This window comes from Cyanistes caeruleus, chromosome 2, assembly GCF_971803275.1.
Source record: "Cyanistes caeruleus chromosome 2, bCyaCae1.hap1.1, whole genome shotgun sequence".
NCBI lineage: Eukaryota > Metazoa > Chordata > Aves > Passeriformes > Paridae > Cyanistes > Cyanistes caeruleus.
The window spans coordinates 46,563,210-46,582,360 of NC_141702.1; the positions used below are offsets into that span (position 1 = coordinate 46,563,210).

The 19,151-nt window shown below is 40.4% G+C and overlaps 3 long non-coding RNA genes across 4 annotated transcripts in view; 2 read left to right on the forward strand and 1 right to left on the reverse strand.

The window, feature by feature from the left end:
* Positions 1-1,044: 1,044 nt before the first annotated feature.
* LOC147654777 (uncharacterized) lies at positions 1,045-5,853 on the reverse strand. The gene is made up of 3 exons (XR_015283112.1): positions 5,667-5,853; positions 5,483-5,535; positions 1,045-5,216 (listed from the first exon to the last, which is right to left on the reverse strand). It is a non-coding gene; the product is annotated as an uncharacterized LOC147654777 (long non-coding RNA).
* LOC111927290 (uncharacterized) overlaps positions 1,067-19,151 on the forward strand; it is a 48,953-nt gene continuing 30,868 nt past the window's right edge. For both annotated transcript variants that reach the window (XR_002863493.2, XR_002863494.2), the window contains exon 1: positions 1,067-2,890. This is a non-coding gene — a long non-coding RNA (uncharacterized LOC111927290). The remainder of the gene's footprint in view (positions 2,891-19,151) is intronic.
* On the forward strand, positions 7,801-10,732 carry LOC147654778 (uncharacterized). Its single transcript, XR_015283114.1, has 2 exons — positions 7,801-7,883; positions 8,001-10,732. It is a non-coding gene; the product is annotated as an uncharacterized LOC147654778 (long non-coding RNA).

The window sequence follows — 19,151 nt, forward strand, 5'->3', positions numbered from 1 at the left end:
CTCATGTAATTCTTGTTTCTGGGTGAAATTCCTTTCTTTTCTTTTAGCAGCATAGAGTTTTTTTCAGTGAATTATGGTTTATGGACACTCTTCCCAGGTGAACTGCCTACAACAGTGCTTTAGGAGTGCTGTCAAATGTCACACATGCAGTGCAAAATGATTTCATGTTATTTTAATCTGATATTAAATATTCCTTTTTTATTTGGCTCTGATGAAATGCCCTCAAACTTTTATAATCAAATTACTTCCTCATTAATGGAATTTCCTAATGACCTTTTATAAATGTCTGGATATACCAGCATCTCAGTTTTCCTGCAAACCTTACACAAATTCACAAGTGGTATTGCTGCCCTTCAGAGAGATTTTCTTAGAGTCTTAATAAACTCTGTTAGAAAGTGACCTCTTAGAGTCAGCTCTGCCAACTCAGTACATATCTCAGAGCTGCAGCTATCAGCAAATCTGGACAATCAATGTCAGTGTTAACCTATTCTGCAGGTGGCTGGCTGGCCATCAGACACCTGGTAAATAAATAGCTGTGTGAAAAACACCATGAAGAGACAGAGTTGTTAATCAAAATCCCTTCTGCAAAAGAGTCATTAGAGCTTTGCTTGACATGTGTCAGCCCTGTCTCAACAGGGGTGCTCAGGGGAAATGATGCTCACAGCACCTGCTGTGTGATGTGGGCACGCCTGAAGTGGCTGCTCACACTCTGGAGGTGCCCTGCAGGTTGGACCCCAGGAAGCAGAAGAGGGGTCACCAACACTGAAAACCATTCTGGGGCTCAGGTACAAAACACAGCAGCACCAGTGAGAGCCAAGCATGTACCCTCTGTGCAAAAAACTCAAGGGAAGGTGTCGAGTAGGGATTGTTTTGGGAAGGCAGTTCCAGTGTCTTGATGTTTATGCAGTACCTGAGTGTAGCTATTGATTCTTGGATATGGACAATTAAAACATCATTAGGATTTCAATCTGCCTTGTGCATCCTGACTAAAATCAGGAGAAATAATGTGCACAGTTTGCACAGAACACATGAATACAGATCGTCAAACATGGCAAATGCTCTTTTATTTCCACTAGTTCAAATATATCTATTAGAAAGTTTGGTCTGGTTTTTCTTTTCACACAGCTCAGAATGACTTTAGTAAGGGTTTAGTCCCTTTAAAAGTGTCTACAGGGACTTGCCCTTTTTTCCTCAGGAAAGAGAAAGATAAGCAAATCAATAAAATAAATTTTACAAAATTTTGTTGATTCATTAACTTCAGCAGGGTGCCAGATTGAGCATCTACATGGAAACAGCCATGGCTCTGACCTGCATTGTAAACTGTCTGTAATTTAACAGTGAGTGAAGCTTAGGGGGAGCAATTGCTTCAAATGTTTGCTGCCATTAGCTTAAGGGAGAGGAAATGAGATGAATCCAGAAGTTTTCATTTCCAAGCGAAGCATGTCAGACAGCACAGCACAAGACCTTTTTAAATTGCAATATGGCATCATATTAAACAGAGCTTGTCTGTGTTTCCTTTGGCTTTCCATCAGTTTACATTTTTTCTTAGATGTAGTAGTAGCAAATCTCAGAGCTTTTTCCCCATTTTCCATAATGCAAAATTAATATGTGACTATCTGTGGGTCTATAGCTCTCAGCTGACCCACTGCTGCTCATCTCAGAAGTACCAGTGGTGAACTTAAATGGAGACATGGTGTGAAGGGACTTCTATCAGAATGTTTTACTGCTGTTAATGAAATAAGAGAATAGTAATTAATGTGAAATGATGCCTGAAATTGAGTGGCAAGCTCTAGCAGGTACTGATGGCCTAGACAGTTATACAGGCCAGCAGCAGAGCATCTGGATGGGCCTGGGTTCCAGCGGGGTGTTTGGGCTGTGCCTCTGCAGTATCACCAACACGAGGGAGGTGGCTGGGGCTGGGCTGCCTGAGCAGGGATAGGGAATGCCAGGGCTGGGCTTGGGAGGGCAGGCTGGGGCAGCAGGGCCTTGAGGTCTGATCCTGCCTGTCTGGGGGATAAGGAGGGGCAAGAGGTACCTACTGAGCTGGTGGCTGGATAGGAGGCTCGAGGAAAAGAAGGGATCTTGCTGGAGACAGCATTAACCATCAGACAAGAAATGGCCTGTGATTTTAATTGCTGATTCCCAGGCATAAGTGGTTTCTTACTCTGGGAAGTGAGGATGTGAACATTTAGATTAAAAGAGCAGGGGGTTTGTGACACTGGGGATGAGAGACTGATATGCTGCTGCAAGGGCATCCAGGCATGAGGCCATGCATCCCTGGAAGTGAGCTCCTCCTGTGCAGCCTGAGGCTGCCAGTGCTGCCATCCCTCACCTTCCTGAGAGGTGACAGCTTTTGGGGCTGGCAGGGAAACTGCACTGGGATGGGCTGTCAAAGCTGCCTGCAAGGAAGTCACCAGAATGGTGACTGTCCCTTGGAGCTGGATCCTGTGGGCAGTTAGCACAGAGTTGGCCTCTGGAAATATGAGATTTTGATGATTCCTGCAACTTAAAAGACTTCCTATTGAGATGGTTGTGATGAGCCTTTGTCTTGAAGGGCTTCACTGCTAGGGAGAGGAGGGAGGTGGGTGCTTTTGTTGGCCAAGGATGGTATGGTTAGAGATGATTCCACTTCTGACATTCTTTTTGTCAAGCTTAGATTCCGTCTGGCAGGGAGAGAAACAGGGGAGGTGTTTGTGATGTGTCAAGTGCTATTTGCATGTCAAACAGTGGTGTTCTGGCTGGGGTGGTTCAAGGGTTCTTGGGATCCTCCACCAGCTCACAGGGTACTGCAAGGGAATGAGAACAAGTTTTCAGACGTACAAAGTGGGATTCATCTTGTTGAACTTCAGTGAGTCATCTCATCCTAAGGCCAGCATGTAAATTGGTTCAGGTGAGTTCCTCTCAGCAGGCACCCAGGTATTTTTCAGGGTGTGAGTCTTATTGACCATCTCTGTCACTGATGATGGTACGCTCTCTGCTCAGAGGGAGGGGAGCTGCCTCCCACCAGCCTGTGGAAGTGACCTGTTGAGTGTCTTCATCCTGCTGCTGTAGATATCTCAGATATGCCAACAAAATACATCACTCTATTTTATGAGATTTCTCCCCTCTGTTTATTCCAAGTCTGTAGTTAATTAGGTGCAGGCACCAAAGTGGTAGCTCTCAGCAGCTTAAAAAACAACGTGGAGATTATTGGAGTTTACCCAGCCTACCACTTCTCTATGTAGGCAAAGACAGAGACAGACAGGGTTACAGGCACTTGCTTCAAGAGCAAAACAAAAGTGGCAATTCAGGAAAGACTCATCAGTGACTCTGACAAAACCAAGTTAAAAGCATAAGGAGCACGTAAAATATTTGTAAAATTCAAAAGTCACCTAGAACAGTACTTACATGTAAATTTTCTTTTTGCTCTCATGGAAGCTATGAAACATCAAAAGATGGAAGAGAAGCACAGCATTTTTTTTTTAAATAAACTTTTAGCTGATTTACTTTTCTTAATTAATCTTCTGTGTCACTTTCTATCCTTCTATTCTGTCATTTATTACACATACTTGTGACAATCATGAGGCCTTCGCACTGATTACAATAAGTGTGTTCAATTAGATCAGGCTTTTTTAGGTAAGAATGTACAAAAACTGAGATGGATCAGAAGCTAGTAGAAAAATTTCACCTAGTCTTTTATATAAGAACTTTAACTTAGCTATCTAATATAATGTCTATCTTTTGAAGCAACTAAAATTGTTTGTGGGGACTCCTTTTTCCCAAAATGTTAAGGCTCCCAAAAACAAAGTAGAAGCATGAACTGGACAGTCATGAGAACAGGCAATGTATCTGTTTTCTAAAATTTGTTTTTGAAAATTTTTCTATTTTCTTGTTCTGTTTCTGTGTCTTGAGGTATTCTAAAAGTGTGAAGTCCAGTGCAGCCTGAAAAGATGTAATGCAAGGTTGAGAAAAAATGGCTGTGGTGCTTTCTAATATCTGCTCAGTGATGTAATGCAAAGCAGATTAATGTCTCTCCTCCAGCTGGCAATCTCCTGTGGAACTCACTGACACATATTCATACACCTACTCATGATTTTTCCCTTTTTGTGGCCTTAAAAAAATACCCCAAACCAAGAGAGTCTGTTTCTGCTCACAGAACTAGCAGATCCTGGCCTGCTCTGCTGAAACATGATTAATGAAGTATAAATGGGTAGTTTTCTTATCGAAGGGCTACTGACAGATTAAAGGCTGATTAAAGCTGACTGTTGTTTATATATGGAAGGAGGCAACTACTTGATTCCTGGTGGGCAGCAGTCACTATGAAAGTTTTTTGCTTTTGATGGAGATGAAGGATAGACAGAAGGATTCCTCTAAGAGTACAAATGCTTCTCTAGGATGGAGCAGCCAAATGCTCTGTATGCGGTATGTAAATAAACAGTTTTTGTATATTAAAAGGTATATGAATGCATTGAGAGTAAGGAGTTCCACTCTTAATAAATCCTGCATCAGGTAATAAACTCACTGATATCAAAGGTCTCCATCTGCTCCTTAGAGATAAGCTCTTATGTAATTTGATACTTATCAAAGACCTGTGAGTTTGCAAAATTTACTTGGGGAAATCTTCTGAGCAAAGGCCGTGACAAGCCATTTGTGAAACCAGCATGATATATTTCACAGCTGTCAAACCACTAGAGCATTCTTCCATGCAGTATCTGAGAACACTTGAATTTCTTGCTGAAGCATGAGAAGCTAGGGAAAAGAGCTAATGTTGGCTCAGACACATGCAAAATATCTTCAGGTTAAGAAGGTTTGGCCACCAGGAAGCCTGTGAGCTGTGTCTCACAGTGCTTCATTAATGCTAACAATACACAATGCTCCATCCTAAAATGTACCCCTGTGTGCCATGACAGCAGAGGTTTCAGCAGCTGAATCAGGTTTTCATGGTGTGTATCCTGCCTGGCAGCTGCAGGGAGCATGGTCCAGCTTCATTCAACATGAGTCGTGTTTGCAGCATCCCCGACCTTGACTTGGAAGCTGTGTTTAAGCTGGTCCTTGCCGAAGTTGGGTTAAGCTTATGCCTGTACCTGGTCTTGCACCTTGCTGACCCACACCTACAGGCTAATGCCTTGATTTGAGCAAGGCTGGTGCCTGTGCAGCTGTGCCCTTCATCTGTGGCTTGCCTTTTTGCCTATTGCAGACCAACCATCAGATAACTGCTTCCCTCTGGTGATGAGCATCTACAAGGAAAATCAGTTGCAAGTTATTGCCCTTACTCTTAGAAACTACTCTCTGAAAAGAGGATCTGCCTTTCTTGGTGTCTTTTGCAGTCACATTTTATTTTTTTTTTTCTAGGAACTGCCTTATTTTGTTCTGATCTTATTGCTCATGATAAACATGTGCTGGCTGATAATATTCAACAACCGTAATTTCAGCAACAAAAAGTTTGAAAAAGTTTTGAAAGTCTATTTGCCAACATGTCAAGTGGATTTTTTTTAATACATACTTTGATATTTTCCTTTCATTTTCTCTGATGGTGTCTCCATAATTTCAGCTTCCCTGCAGTGAACATCACAGTATTTACAGCATACAGAGACAAGAACAGTGTTGAAAAATAGGCTATTCAAGGTTTATTTTATTAGTTCAACATCACCAAATAAGTTTAGGTAAGTTGGAGGCAACTTTTTTACCTCGGAGAGGTAAACATCCAGGCCACTGTGTCCATGCTGAGGTTGTTTGAAATTAGGCCAGTGGCAAAACTGCAAGCTGTAGTTGCTGCCTATAGTCAGAGTCCAGCACCACATCCTCATGCAACAGCCTGCCCTGACACGGCGGGATGCGGGAGAGCAGCTGGCCCTGCTCTGTGAGGAAAGGAGCAGCCCTGCTGGGAACCACCCTGTGGGGTATCATTCCTCACTAATGAGCTAAAGTGGAACCAGGTGGAGTGCAGAGGCAACACGAGGAGAGATTTTGTAGAAAGCCCTGGTGTCAGTGTGACTACACAAATAAATGGATGTTTTCTTATTCAGATATGTAACAACAGGAGAGCTGAAGAAGGCTGCTGACAGCCCAGAGGGAAACACTTTGCTTTGCACTTTGTTTTGAATCTATAGCAATGTCTGGCAGTATTTTTTGAGGGTGTATGGAAGGCTGGTATTTTTATGTTAACCAAAATATGTGGTTCTCATTTTCTCTGTCACGAATTTACACAGTCCTAAAGACTTAATCTGCTTCCTTCAGGTTCCATTAAAACCTAGGTGAGAGCTTGGCTTTTGCAAGAGGCTGCCTTAACCGAGGCATGAACCTCCACCCTCCTTAAAGGCTGCTCCATATGTTGTAGATAGACCTGCTGGCTGCATTTACTCCCATCAGTTCCAGGCACTGAATTCAACAGTTAGAGCAGGAGCTTAGTGTCTTCCTTAGATCTTTCTATACTTGACCTAGGAAAATGTGCATCTTCATCCAGTCTGGAAAAAAAATTTGTGTTTTGCTGCCTTTCTCCTTCCATCCCCATTAAACAACTCTGTGGTGACTGTGTACTATACTTGTCTGTGGTAAGAGAAATGAATCTAGGCACGATTAAGTGCCAGGATGGTATTTGATGTTGGCTTGCTGAAGGCAGGAGGGATCTTTATACGGAGGAATTTTCCCCCTATGTTTGGGGATTTTCTTATTTAACCAAATTCTGTTATATTATTTGGTATGCTTATTGGGATTCCAGATGGGTTTTTTTAAACATACACAATACATGAAACCACTGAAAAGCAATCTCTGTGGAATCCCTTTGGATTTCCTATAAATATTTAGCTTCCACACCAGCTTTCTATCTTGTTGTTTCTATCCTATAATAAGATCCTTTAATATAGCTCCCAGAGCTGCAGTATAGAACCTTACACCTTATAAAAAGGAAATTTGCAATGGATGTAAGGAAATTATATCAGAAATATCCCTGCAAACAGCTTGCCAGTGAGTTAGAGAATGTGTCAAGGCTGGCATTATGCCAGCACTGGGTGACCACTGCTCTTGGATATTTTTCTAAAGTTAAGTTTTTTCTAAAGTTTAATTTTTTACATATGTTCATTCCCCAGCCCTCAAAGAAATATTTTTGCAATGATCTTAAAAAACTGAAAAAAAAAAAAATCAGTGACAGCCACTGGGTCCTTAGAATAAATTTTTAACAACAAGGAATGTAGCACACACACAATAGAACTAAGTAGACTGACTATAAGAAACAGATTTCTTTAAAGATAAAGACTATGATCAGTAAACAAGACAAAATAGATCTTTTACCTTGGGGGCAAACATATGAAAGGAATAAAAAACCCAGTGTGGTGAATTCTTTCTAGCACTATGTCCTACAGATGAGGGCAGAAGTTCCATTACTGCTAAGTTTGGTTAGGAACTGAGGTAGGAACAAGGGAGTGTTTAATGTGCATTGCAGTCAGCACTTTAAGTAAAATTCCTCTCTGGGGGGTGTCTGCTGCTAGTGTTTGCATAGATTTCACTCTGTGCAATTTGGTATAAATCTCTATTGCAAATACCTCTGCTTGGCAAGGGAGTTGTTCTTGCCACCAGAGACTTTTTTTAGCAATCAAAATCCAAGCAGACCTCTACCCTGCAAAACCAAACAAAACCTAGCATTCCTAACCCCAAAACTCTAAGACATGGAGCTTTTCCTCCCAGTGCCATTGTATCATAGAATGGTTTGGGTTGGAAGGGACAGAAGAGATGATCTTGCTCCAACCCCCCTGCTATGAGATGGGACACACTCCACTGGCCTTGGCTGCTCAGAGCCCCATCTAACCTGGTCTTAAACACTTCCAGGGATGGGGCATCCACAGCTTCTCTGGGCAACGTGTTCCCAGGTTATTCAGCAAGCTTTCCCAAGTGTTCAGCATCCTCTGACGGTAAAGAATTTCTTCTGCATACCTAACCTGAATTTCCCCTGTTGCAGTTTGAACTCATTGCTCTTTGCCTTATCACTACAGCTGCTGATAAAGTTTGCCTTTCTGGTTCTCTTGTAGGTCCCCTTAAGGTATTGGAAGGTTGCTATGAGGTCTTACAATCTTCTCCAGGTTGAATATCCCTTACTTTCTTAGCATGTCTTCACAAGAGAAGTGCTCCAGTCCTGTAGTATTTTCAAGTTTCTGGGACTGCAGGCTGAGTCGCACCTCATTCAATCAAGTGTTGCAAATCCTCAAAGATGGCAATTTCATAGTTTGTTGTAGTATTCTCATGTTCCTTTTGGCTCTTTTCTGATATGGATGAACAGGTCAAATATCCTCTTTTCTTCTTCACAGATTCTGTTCTAGACCTCATTTAATCATCAGTCTCCTGGGTCCTGGGTGCTCTTGCCCAGAAGTTGGAAGTTTCCTTTATGAGCAGCATGCAGTGCAATACCCCAGTTAAAATTTGGCCAGAGCTGTGTGGGATGAAGATATGATTTCTATTTTTTCACTTCAGTGTGATATTTCTCTTTTTTTTTTTTTTTTTTCCAGTAGCATGATGTTGTTGACTCATGTTCAGCTTGTGATCCATAGTAACTGCCAGCTCCCTTTTTTTCAGAATTGATTAGTCATCTGCCATCCAGCACCTGAGCAGCTGACAGTCTAACAACAGTAAATTCTGCATGTCTCCTTTGAATGTGCTATTTCTGTTGGACTGCACCTCTGATTTATCATGATCATTTTGAGTTCTGTATGAACCTTTCAGTATGTTTCTATATCTGCAAATGTGATAATCCCAGAGCAATCATGACAATGCTGTGTTGCAATGGACTCCGGGTATGCCTTTTGGGACTATACAGGATACATAGCTCCATCCTGATAAAAGCTGCCTGTAATTCCCCTGGTATGGTCTGCCAGGCCATTCTACCCCCTGGGATAGCAGTTTCTTGTAATTCATATGAATTAGGTTAAGTGTGATGATGCCATGTCCCACAGACTGAAAAAATACCAACTCCATAGGAGCTGCTTTTGCCCACACAGAGTCTTTGGTGCTTGACTGAGGAAACAAACCCGCCTGTAGAAAGTTATACCCTGGTAAGAGTGGCAAATAATTTTAGACTATAGAAGATTTCAGGCACTGAGTTACCAAGACATAATGAAGACACATTAGAAAGAATAATGAAGATAAGATAGCTTAAAAATGACCACTCATTCTTAAAGCATGCTGAATCAGCTTTCATCACTTAACCTTCACTGCCCTGATGCAAAAATAAGATTGAAGTCTGGTAGAACCAATCAGAGTGCGTGGTGTCAGTAAGGAGGTTTTGCTTTTTCAATAGGAGTTCTTCCACATTTTTCTTTCCATATCATTACAATGTTCAGTTAGAGAAAAATACCACGAAGAAGATAAAAACAGGTGGAACTACAAAACATGTTATGGGGTAGAAAGGTAGTGTGTATGGAGAGGTTACAAGACCTGGATGGAAAGTAGGAATAGGTTTTAAATGAGCAGATGTTGTCCCCTTTTTGGAGAAAAGAGAGCTAGAATGATTACATTCTACCAAGGTGCCACTGGATTATACCCATTTTACGGAGAGAAGAATGTGATGCCGTGACTTGTTCTGCCAAAATTGGCAGGAGTGTGGTAGGGGTGCAAATATTCCCAAGGTTTCCATGACAAACTCCTGTTTCCTTCACAAAGTCCTGGACTGTGCTGAGTCTATGTCTTTTCTCACCCTGCAATTCCCGTGTAACCCTTTGTGGTCTGCTCTTAGCACTTCAAAAGGCCAGCTGCTCCCTCAGATTATCAACTAGCCTTTTATCTATAAATAGAGTGTAGCTCCTGTCCTGGGGAGATTCTGAGCTGGAATATATGCAAATATATTTGACAGGTTTTCTGAGGCTCACTCTTGGGGGGTTAACATAAATTTTCAGATAGGATAAAAGTCAGCAGTACATCTAAATATTCTTAAAACATCTTATGGCACTGAAGATTGTTCTAGTTTATATATGCTTTCACTCGTTAATGTGCTAGTACACATCAAATCCTCATTTTCACCAAGAAAGGATAGGGACAGTCTCCTTTTCTGTGCAAAACTTGGGATCTTTAGAGGACATATATGCCTTTTGTATCCATTTCTGCATTGCATCAGTTCTCCATACCCATATGCAACCCCTTCCTGAAACTCAATGAGAATGACACGCGGTGACAGCTCTGTTTCGAGCTCCGTATCTTCCAGGCTTGAGTTCCGTGTGGCAGTGCGAGAAGAGACACAGCAGATGGCAGTGCATGACATCAATTATCTCTGCTGCACACTCCTGCTCCCAGCGCTAATTGTCCCTCGCCGGTGAGATTACACCGGAGGGCACCCCCACTCCCTGGCTCCACGTGGAGGAGAGGAGGAGACTTCTGTGAACCAGGGCACTCTCAGGCATCACTTCTGCTGGGCGGATCAAGGGTGCTGAATCAGCAAAAAAACCCCTGCCCCCAGATTTAAGCAGCTTTATCACTAGCAGGAGACTCTGAAGGCCTCCTACGTACAGACAGATTGCAGCTTTCAGCAGAGGCCAGTACCAGGGTATTTCTGTTTTCACCCATGTTTTTATCTTCCACAACATGATTCATGTTCTTAATTGCTTTTCTGCTTCAAAACCTAGGCAATTTGCATGTCAAAATAATTTTTTTTTTCCATTTGTCCTCATAGCTCTGTTTTTGGGTGAATGTTAGAGGGCTTGTTCTTGGTGCTTTGTGACATTTGAAGTAATATCTGGCACAGAACTAATGATGGCATTAAATGAAAATTTCCTTACCAAGTCGTGATGTGTTTTATCAATTTGATCTGGTGCAAGGGACCATTTGAAATAGGAGAAAAAAGAAAGATGGAGAGGAAAGGAAGGAAACAGGATTTTCTTGAATGCCAACGTAGGACTGGTTTGGTAACAATGACTGGGAAAACAAGGAAGAAAGTCCACAAGGGTTTTAAGTGGAAACCATTGTTTTTAACCAAAACATTTAATTATAGAGCTTTTAAGGAGAACCCAGTGGAGTGTCACTAAGATGACAAAACAGTTGAATAACCTCTCCTTTGAGAAGAGACTGAGAGAGCTGGGACTGTTCATCCTGGAGAGGACTTGGGGGAACATTTCCAACGTATATAAATACCTAAAGGAAAGGTACAAAGAGGATGGAGCCAGCCCTTTTTCAGTGGTGGCCAGAAGCAAACTGAAACATGGGAGATTCCCTCAGACCATCAAGAAACAATTTTTCAGTGGAAGGGTGACTGAGCAGTGGTACAAGTTGAGCACTTTGAAGATCCCTGGAGATCTTCAAGGATTGTCTGGACACAGTCCTTGGTAACCAGCTCTGGGTGGTCCTGCTTGAGCAGGGTGGTTGGAGCAGATGACTTCCAGAGGTCCCTTCTAACTCAACCATTTTGTGATGCTGTGAGCCCAAAGAGATGCCAGCTCCTGAACTGTACTCCTGTACAGTTATGGTATTTTCCAATGTCTCATTGAAAACTGCTTAGAACATGATTAGATAAAAACAATACCTGAAGTTGCAATTGGAAAGATAGTGTTAGGCAATGCCCAAACATGGCCTCAATATTCAAATTCCAGGGGATTTTCTGAATCTACTTTGACTGATCTACTAATCTAAAGTTACTGCCCTAGTGCTACTGTCCAAAGTACCTCAGCAAACATGCCATGTACTATATTTTTCAGAATGATATATTTGAAATGGATCATGAAGTGACAGAAGTGCTGGGATAGTACAAGAGGTTGTCTCTTTGTTTATTATTAATTTTGCACCTGGGCAAATAGCAGGTAACATCATCCTTGCATCATCTGGAATCCAAATGAAGGAATGATCTTGTTATCTTTGTTTTGATTGAATATTCTCTCTCTTTAAATAAAAGACAGACCATTTGTTAATATGGCAGTTCTAATTACCAAAAGGGAAAATTTTAAAATATGGGAAAAATCAAATTACCAAATCTGAGAAAAAAATATCTTTCTTTTCAATAAACTGAGATGCTGACATCTGTGTAAGAAAATAAAATGAATCTGTGTAAGAAAATAAAAAAATCTGAGAGTGTCTTATTAATCTTCTTGAAAGAATAATTTTTTTTGATATGAAGACATGATCAATATGCAAAAACTTGTGTGTGGAACCATCCAGTAATTGTTTTTATTGTTGGTTCTCTTATTCAGCATGGATTGTTTGCCCTCTATCCTGAATAATTTTGGACAAGAAAATATAAAAAAATATTTTTGTTCTTTCTGTTACAAGACAAGAAGATTGCTTTAAGATCTTTCAATTAAAGATAAGATTCATGTAGGATCTGCTTCTAAAAGCATATTGTCTCTTTCAGGAATGACTAAATAGGAGAAAAGTCTGTTTTCAAATAGGTCTCTTCAGGGAGAAATGATTGGGAATTTAGTGAGGAATTGCTCCAAAAAGAGATGCATGAACCAAAGGCTTGCCCTGTGCTCCTCCAGGTGCTGTTGATGTCCATGTCATGACCATCCACTCAGAGAGAGGCTCTGACTTTCATCTCTGAAAGGCCAAATGATTAATGAGCAAAAAGACCACATTTTTTTTTCTTCCTGCCTAGGTGCCTTTCCTCCAGAAGAGGCTCGGATGCTTGGAAGTGTCAAAAGCACTGTGGGACACTTGCACATCTGTGAGCTGGTGAAGCAGCTCATCAGTCAGAGGAGCTGATTTGGGAAACAAGGATGCAGCTAATGCCTGTTCCAAATTCTCTTTATAGAGTTAACTTAGGATTTTATAATGTATAGCATTAGCACTTCAGAGACCTTCATCTTTTTTTTTAGGAACTAAGGGCAAATTTTGACAGTAATCTTACTACAGCCTGTCTCAGAAGAAAAGCAGCTATTAATGAAAACATCTAACTTTCAGTAGTCCTCATATCACCAATATTCATCACCCTTGTGAATTTTCCAGAACAGATGATCACTAGTTCTCATGCTGAAGAAACAAAACAGTATCAGTGACAGAACTCTGCAGAGTCACAAAATTATCCCACTTAGAATTTCAACAAGGTTGGACTTTGCCGGATACAGTTTAATAACCTTGACACTACATCTGCAAGCTTTGAAATGAGGTGTACTTCCTCTGCCAGTAAAATAGGCTGCCGCCTTAGGCTACTTTGGAAACAGGGTAACCAGAAGAAAAGACCTGATAGTGCCAAAAAACAGGATATCTTAGAGTGAGAGAAACTGAACTCCTGAGAGCATGAATGCTTGCAATACAGCTAAGGAACAGTAGAAAATGCAAATTTTTCTCCCACTTAGCTGAGCTTCTACATTTTCTTTCCTGCCATTTCTCTTCTGATTCAGTTTGCTTTGAGTGTGTTGCTCTGTGACCTCCAGGCCAGATAAATTTTTTCAGAGTCTCATTTTTCCATTGCAGCCCTCACAGAAAGTTGTGATTTTTCTTTTTAAACTGAGCCAGAGTATGTGAAATTTCCCTGGTTTTCCTGGAACATGTTGCTTTGGTTGCTATTTGTATAGTAATGGTCGAGACTAATGCTCCTAGACTCTGGTTAATTATTATAACAAATAGTTCTGGAGACAAGCAAATAAACAGGGAAAGTAAAGCTCCCACCTCTGTTGATCTACTGCTAATCCAGAATAGTAGATGTGATAGCCTACCCATGTTACCTCTCTAAAAAAGTCTTGCCTGGTCCTACTGCATAGAAAATGAATAGATTTAAAAAAAAAAAGGTGGGGGAGGGATAATTTTGCACCAAAAGGGACCTGAATTGGCAGATTTGAGCCCTCCATTCATTCCAATTCCTTCTTACACTGACTTATTTTCAAGCACCGTTTCTTTTTTATTTCATGCTTTTACCCTGCTTCTGCCTTTGGCAGAGTTTTGAGGGTCCACTCGGAGGAGAAGAGGGGTGTCAATTATTCACCTGTTAATAGATCAGATTTGACTTTTTTTTTCTTCAGACTAAGTAATTGCAACTTAAATCACTGTTATAGTAGTGTGTGTTTGGAGTTTTTCAATCTTGACTATATCTTTCTTGGGCAAAGGCATCTAAAACTGAACAGATGTTTCTCCCACAATCAAATTTGCTCATAACAGGCATTCAGAGAATATTGCTGAAATATTCATGAGCCTTAAGAGATAACAATGCATGAATACTAATGAATAGTAAGTTGCATGGTGCTTTAAACAATGACACAATAAAGCAAGTCCAAACTAAACCATCACACAATTAAACATTTCCTTAGCTGCAAAGCCTTAGGTGAAGATTTCAAATGTAATTTTCCTCTAATATTCACAATAAACAAAGAAAAAGGCACTGCAGAAAAGTGCATTTCAGTTTACAAAAACACTTTTCAAATGTATTTAATCTGTTTTGACTCAAGGAGTCCGTGAGAGAATGTTTACTAGCCTCATCACTACAGCTATTCCTAAGTGGACATCTGTGGAATATATTTAAGGCTAATTAGAAATTTTTCAGTCTATTTTTTTAAATTGTAATTGAAGATGATACAATAACTTATCCTGCATGCATACAATCACTACCAGCTAGGACTGGAAACTGTGATTTTGACTAGGAAATCTCTAATATTAATTGTTGCTTTTCAGTCTTGACATTTTTAATCAGAACTTTTTGATGACATTTTCCCCCTTACTAATTTGTTGTCAAACAAACAATGACTGTTTTGACCATCTCAGAAGGCAACTGTTGCCTGCTGAACATGAAAACTGAAATGCTGTTGAACATGAAAACAGGCAACAAATACTTTCACAATTTGGAAACAGTAGGTTTGTGATGGGCTCAGGTTTCACTGTTGTTGAAACTGGCCACTGTGATGTAACTAAAATCCCTTCAGACTTGTAGTCCGTCCTCACTGAACACCTCCAGAAGTGGATGCAGTGAACTGAGTGTGGAGGTGAGGGATTTGACAGCCCAACCCCCTGGCCACCACCACGTGCTCTTTGGGGTCTTTGAAGACTTTGTAGACAGGACAATCGGGCACCACTGCAACACAGAGTAGTGCCACCACTGAGGATGTTGCTGTCTTCTACTTTCAAGTCTTTCTGGTGCCACTTTGCCTTCAATTGAGAATGGCTGCATAATGCAAATGCTGCATTTTCAGCCTCCAGTGTTCTGCATTCCCCTGTGTTTTAGCCCCATGCACTGAGACGAGAATATCCCCTCAAATACTCTACACTTGTCCCATTTTACACATCTTTTAAATTACAAATTATGTTATTCCACCTCCCTTTCAGTGTTTAAAGCCTCACTGCCATGGGATTTCAGATGAAGTAGAAGTAACGGTACTGAGAGATGTTTACCGACAGCCGTGGCGACTGATGGGTTCCAGAGCTTATCAAGACAATCCCTCTCACGAACGTGATCAAATGCTGAAAACACTGGCATTTCACAAGCATGTGTCACCAGGAGATGAGAAATCTTAAATGTTTTTCCAGGGAGGGCTCAGGTAGTCAAAATATCATAAATGATAAAATCTGTGATTTACAACACAACGGCTAATTCAGAACAAATGACTTGTTTTTATCAGGGAAATCACGTAAGATTATGTAAGGAAAGATGTAGTGCAAAAAGAAAATGGAAGGTGATTATAAAAGGAGAGGTTTGCTGTCATTTTGGTAATAATGCCTGTTATCAATCTGTTTAATTGTCACATGAGATTGCTGGTGGGAGAGCACCTGATGCACCTGACAAGAACAGGGGTAGAGCTCCCACAAGCTCTTTTAGCATCTGGAGTTTCTCTGTGCTTTACAGTCAGTCAGGAACAAGTCTTGCAGGGGCAGTACCCATGCAACCAGCCTTAGTGGCAACCTGGAGAGAAGAAATTGTGATGATGGAATTGGGTATATTATTTTGTCCTTTGTGGTAATGTCTTAAAATTCAGAAAAAATAACATTTCCATCGATACCTATGTCTTCTGAATCATTGAGTTATGTCATAGGGTATTTATCATTCACTGGAGTACTAAAAAGGAAGACTTATTCTGAATGAATGAAAATAATAACAATTACATTCAACTATTTGTTTGTTACCATATATTTAGCAAATGAATTCATAATATGTTGTTTATTATCTTTACATCTATACCAGGATTTCACTAAACACTTGTAAGATTGTATTTGTTATCATGCAAATAATTTGGTATATAGCTTAGAGAATTTTATAGCTATAGAGAATCTTATTAACCAGGACAGCCTTCAAATGCTTCACAGAGAATGCTTTGGAGTTGTATATTTTACAGATTAGACTGCAGTACACCATAATATAAGCATTAATAAGGTTTGAACTTTGTTCTTACCATGTATTTCCAAGATTTTTATGTCTTTTGATTTATGACAACTTCCACATTTCATTGCCTTTTCTTCAATATTTCATTGCTTCACTTCTACATTTTAATAGAGGTGTCTTCTAGAAGTGAAATTTATTGAAAGATCTTGATTTCATTTTTCCTGCGGCTCTGAAGTGTCTAGGTATGTTTTTCATTTCTGTCACCTGTCTTGATGAAATGTATAATCTGCTGGAACCATATGTAGCTGTCTGGGATACCTCAGAAGGTGGAGAGAAAAGGAAAAAGCAGATAAAAAAATCAAAACCTTTAAAAGGTTATTTTATCTTTAAAGATCTGCAGTCTCTTTCTCCTCAGGATGAACATTAGCCCCTAGAATATATTTTCATTTATAAATGTAAAGCCAGTCAGGACATGATTTTTTGCAGAGTATGGATTCATAGATTTTCACTCAAAATGTTACTTGGAAACATTTTCAAGAGCTGCGTGTTCAGAAAAACACGTGTTCCTGAGTTAAGCAGTTGAAGGGCTGGAAAATTTATCACATTCTTTTCAAGGTAGTTAAAACAGTTGCTTTGCTTTGCTGTTAGGGCTCCCAAAAATACAAGCTACTGCCCTCACTGACTTTCATTTTGAGGACAGGACTGGTGGCTCCTTTATTTGAGATATTAGTAGTAATTTTCTGGTGGCTGAGAGGTGGCCAGGAGATTGCATCTAGACTGAAATCTAGGTTACAGCCTCCTCAGCTCACCCTGCTGTCCTGGTGCTCTGGACTGGGAGTACGGCTGGGGTATGCCATAGCTTCTTTCTAATCCAGGTGTCCAAGTTCCTGCTATGGTAGCAGTTTAAGGAGAAACAAATGAGGAAAAAAGATTGATCTCTGCATGGATCATTCCTGCTCCTATGGTCATCGCATGGTTAAGGTGTGCATCTCAGTCCAGATCCTTCTCCAGCCCACAGGTTTTGATAAAACATCAGAAGGAATGTCCTAGACGACTGGCTGGGCTGCACTCCCCCTTCTTGGATATATACCAGTTAACATCTGGTGTAGAATTGTTCACTTGTGGAACCCTGTATATTAATCTGCCTTTGAATATTGGCCTGTCTACACATATATGTATTTTGAAGTCTGCAGGTGGGATGGGAGCTGGTTAACTCTGAGACATCAGTGAAATAGGAGGGGCTCCACAGCAGATTCTCTGCCCCAGCAGCCTGGTTTTGGCAGAGTGAGAAGCTTTGGTTAGATGACAGAACTGCTGGGTGGCCACACATGGTGATCTAATAGTTTTGACTAGAACTGTCAGAATACTATTTTTTTTTTTGCAAGGGTGTAATGATGTGTTTCAAGATTATAAAATACCAAGACATTGCCTTATTTCCTTTCAGTTGCACTCATTTGGAGAGTAGCATGTTAGAGACAGACAGCAAGTTAGAGAAATGCATAACTGCTGTGCTGCTTTACACAGAATTAGGTTAACACTGTTTACATGTACATGACCTGGATGCTCCACTGGCACTATTAGGTGGGAGCTGGCAGCTGGGATGGAGAGAAGAGAAGCCTGATTAAATGCTGCTGGAAGCTTTAGCAGCCCAAAACAAGTGTCTCCACCCTGTGCAGGTTGTCAGGGTAGTTGCAACTCAAGAGTGTTGCTCTACCCCCTAGTGAAGCTGTTTGACATCCAGAGCTTGGATTTGTCCTGTTGTGTCCTTACCCTTGCTTTTGCCAACAGACAGAGCCCAGGCTGTGCATTTGGGCCAAACAACTACTGAGAACACCAAAATTATGGAGGATTAAGCAAGCTCAGGTAATGCTGCAGCTGAGTGCTGTGGTGATTTCAGAGCAGAGCTGCGCTGGGGGGTTAGCCCAACTCTGCTGTGACCCATGGAGAGGATCCTACATCCAGACACGGCAAAAATCCTCTACAAATACATGGGGAAGAGGGGGAGGAAGAACTTGATGCTAAGAGGTTTCATGAAAACAATGAAAAAAGCTAATGATGCTGGCAACTAATATGTGTGCTTTCCCAGGCAATAGATACACCTCAGGTAAAACCAGAAATGTTTCAAGGTGATCCTAATGTCCATTTTTGGGAATAATGAGTCATCTGTCCTCTTATATGGGCAAAAATGTTTATTTGATATTGTTTCACTGAATAATTCTGAACTTTATTACTTTATTTTCTAGCTGAAAAGAGCAGTTTTGCTCAGATAATGTGAACTATATATTTATGGCCTCTTAAATCCATAATCAAATTAAATATATCAGAAATAATTAGATCGTTCACTCTGTTAGCCTCATGTCAGCCTTGAAATACACTCCAGATGCTGAGCACACTGACTTAAAAATTTTATACTTTTTATACTTTTGTTGAGTATCTTCTTAGTGAGTAAACTGAGATATTTTCCATCAAGCCAGCAGTTCAATTATTTCTTTCAAATAAGATACAAATGTTTCTTATGAGATTTTATAAATCATTACTTTTAATTTTCAATAAAATTTTAATAATATTTTTTTTTTACTACAGACAGTGCAAAACTGCCTTTTGGATTAGTGTCCCAGTGTGAGCTGCATCAGGTTGCTTATAGAGGAAGCAGGATCCTTATGGCAGGATGCAGAAAGAAGGCAACTAGTAGTAGTTAGCAAGTAGTAATATCTGTATATAGCCTCAAGCCAAAGCAACTTACCTATAAGTTACAGTTTCAGAAAAAAAATCATAAAAATACTCAATTTCTCCATCACACTTTTAGAGTCTGAGTAGGGCTTCCTATGCCATTACATTGTCCAAAATTTTAATACTATATAAAAAACCCAAAATGTCTTTAGGTATTATCGATCTAAGTAAATGGAATATGGTTTACTGCTATTTTCAAAGAAGTATACATGGAATTCAGCTCCCAGACAGGTTC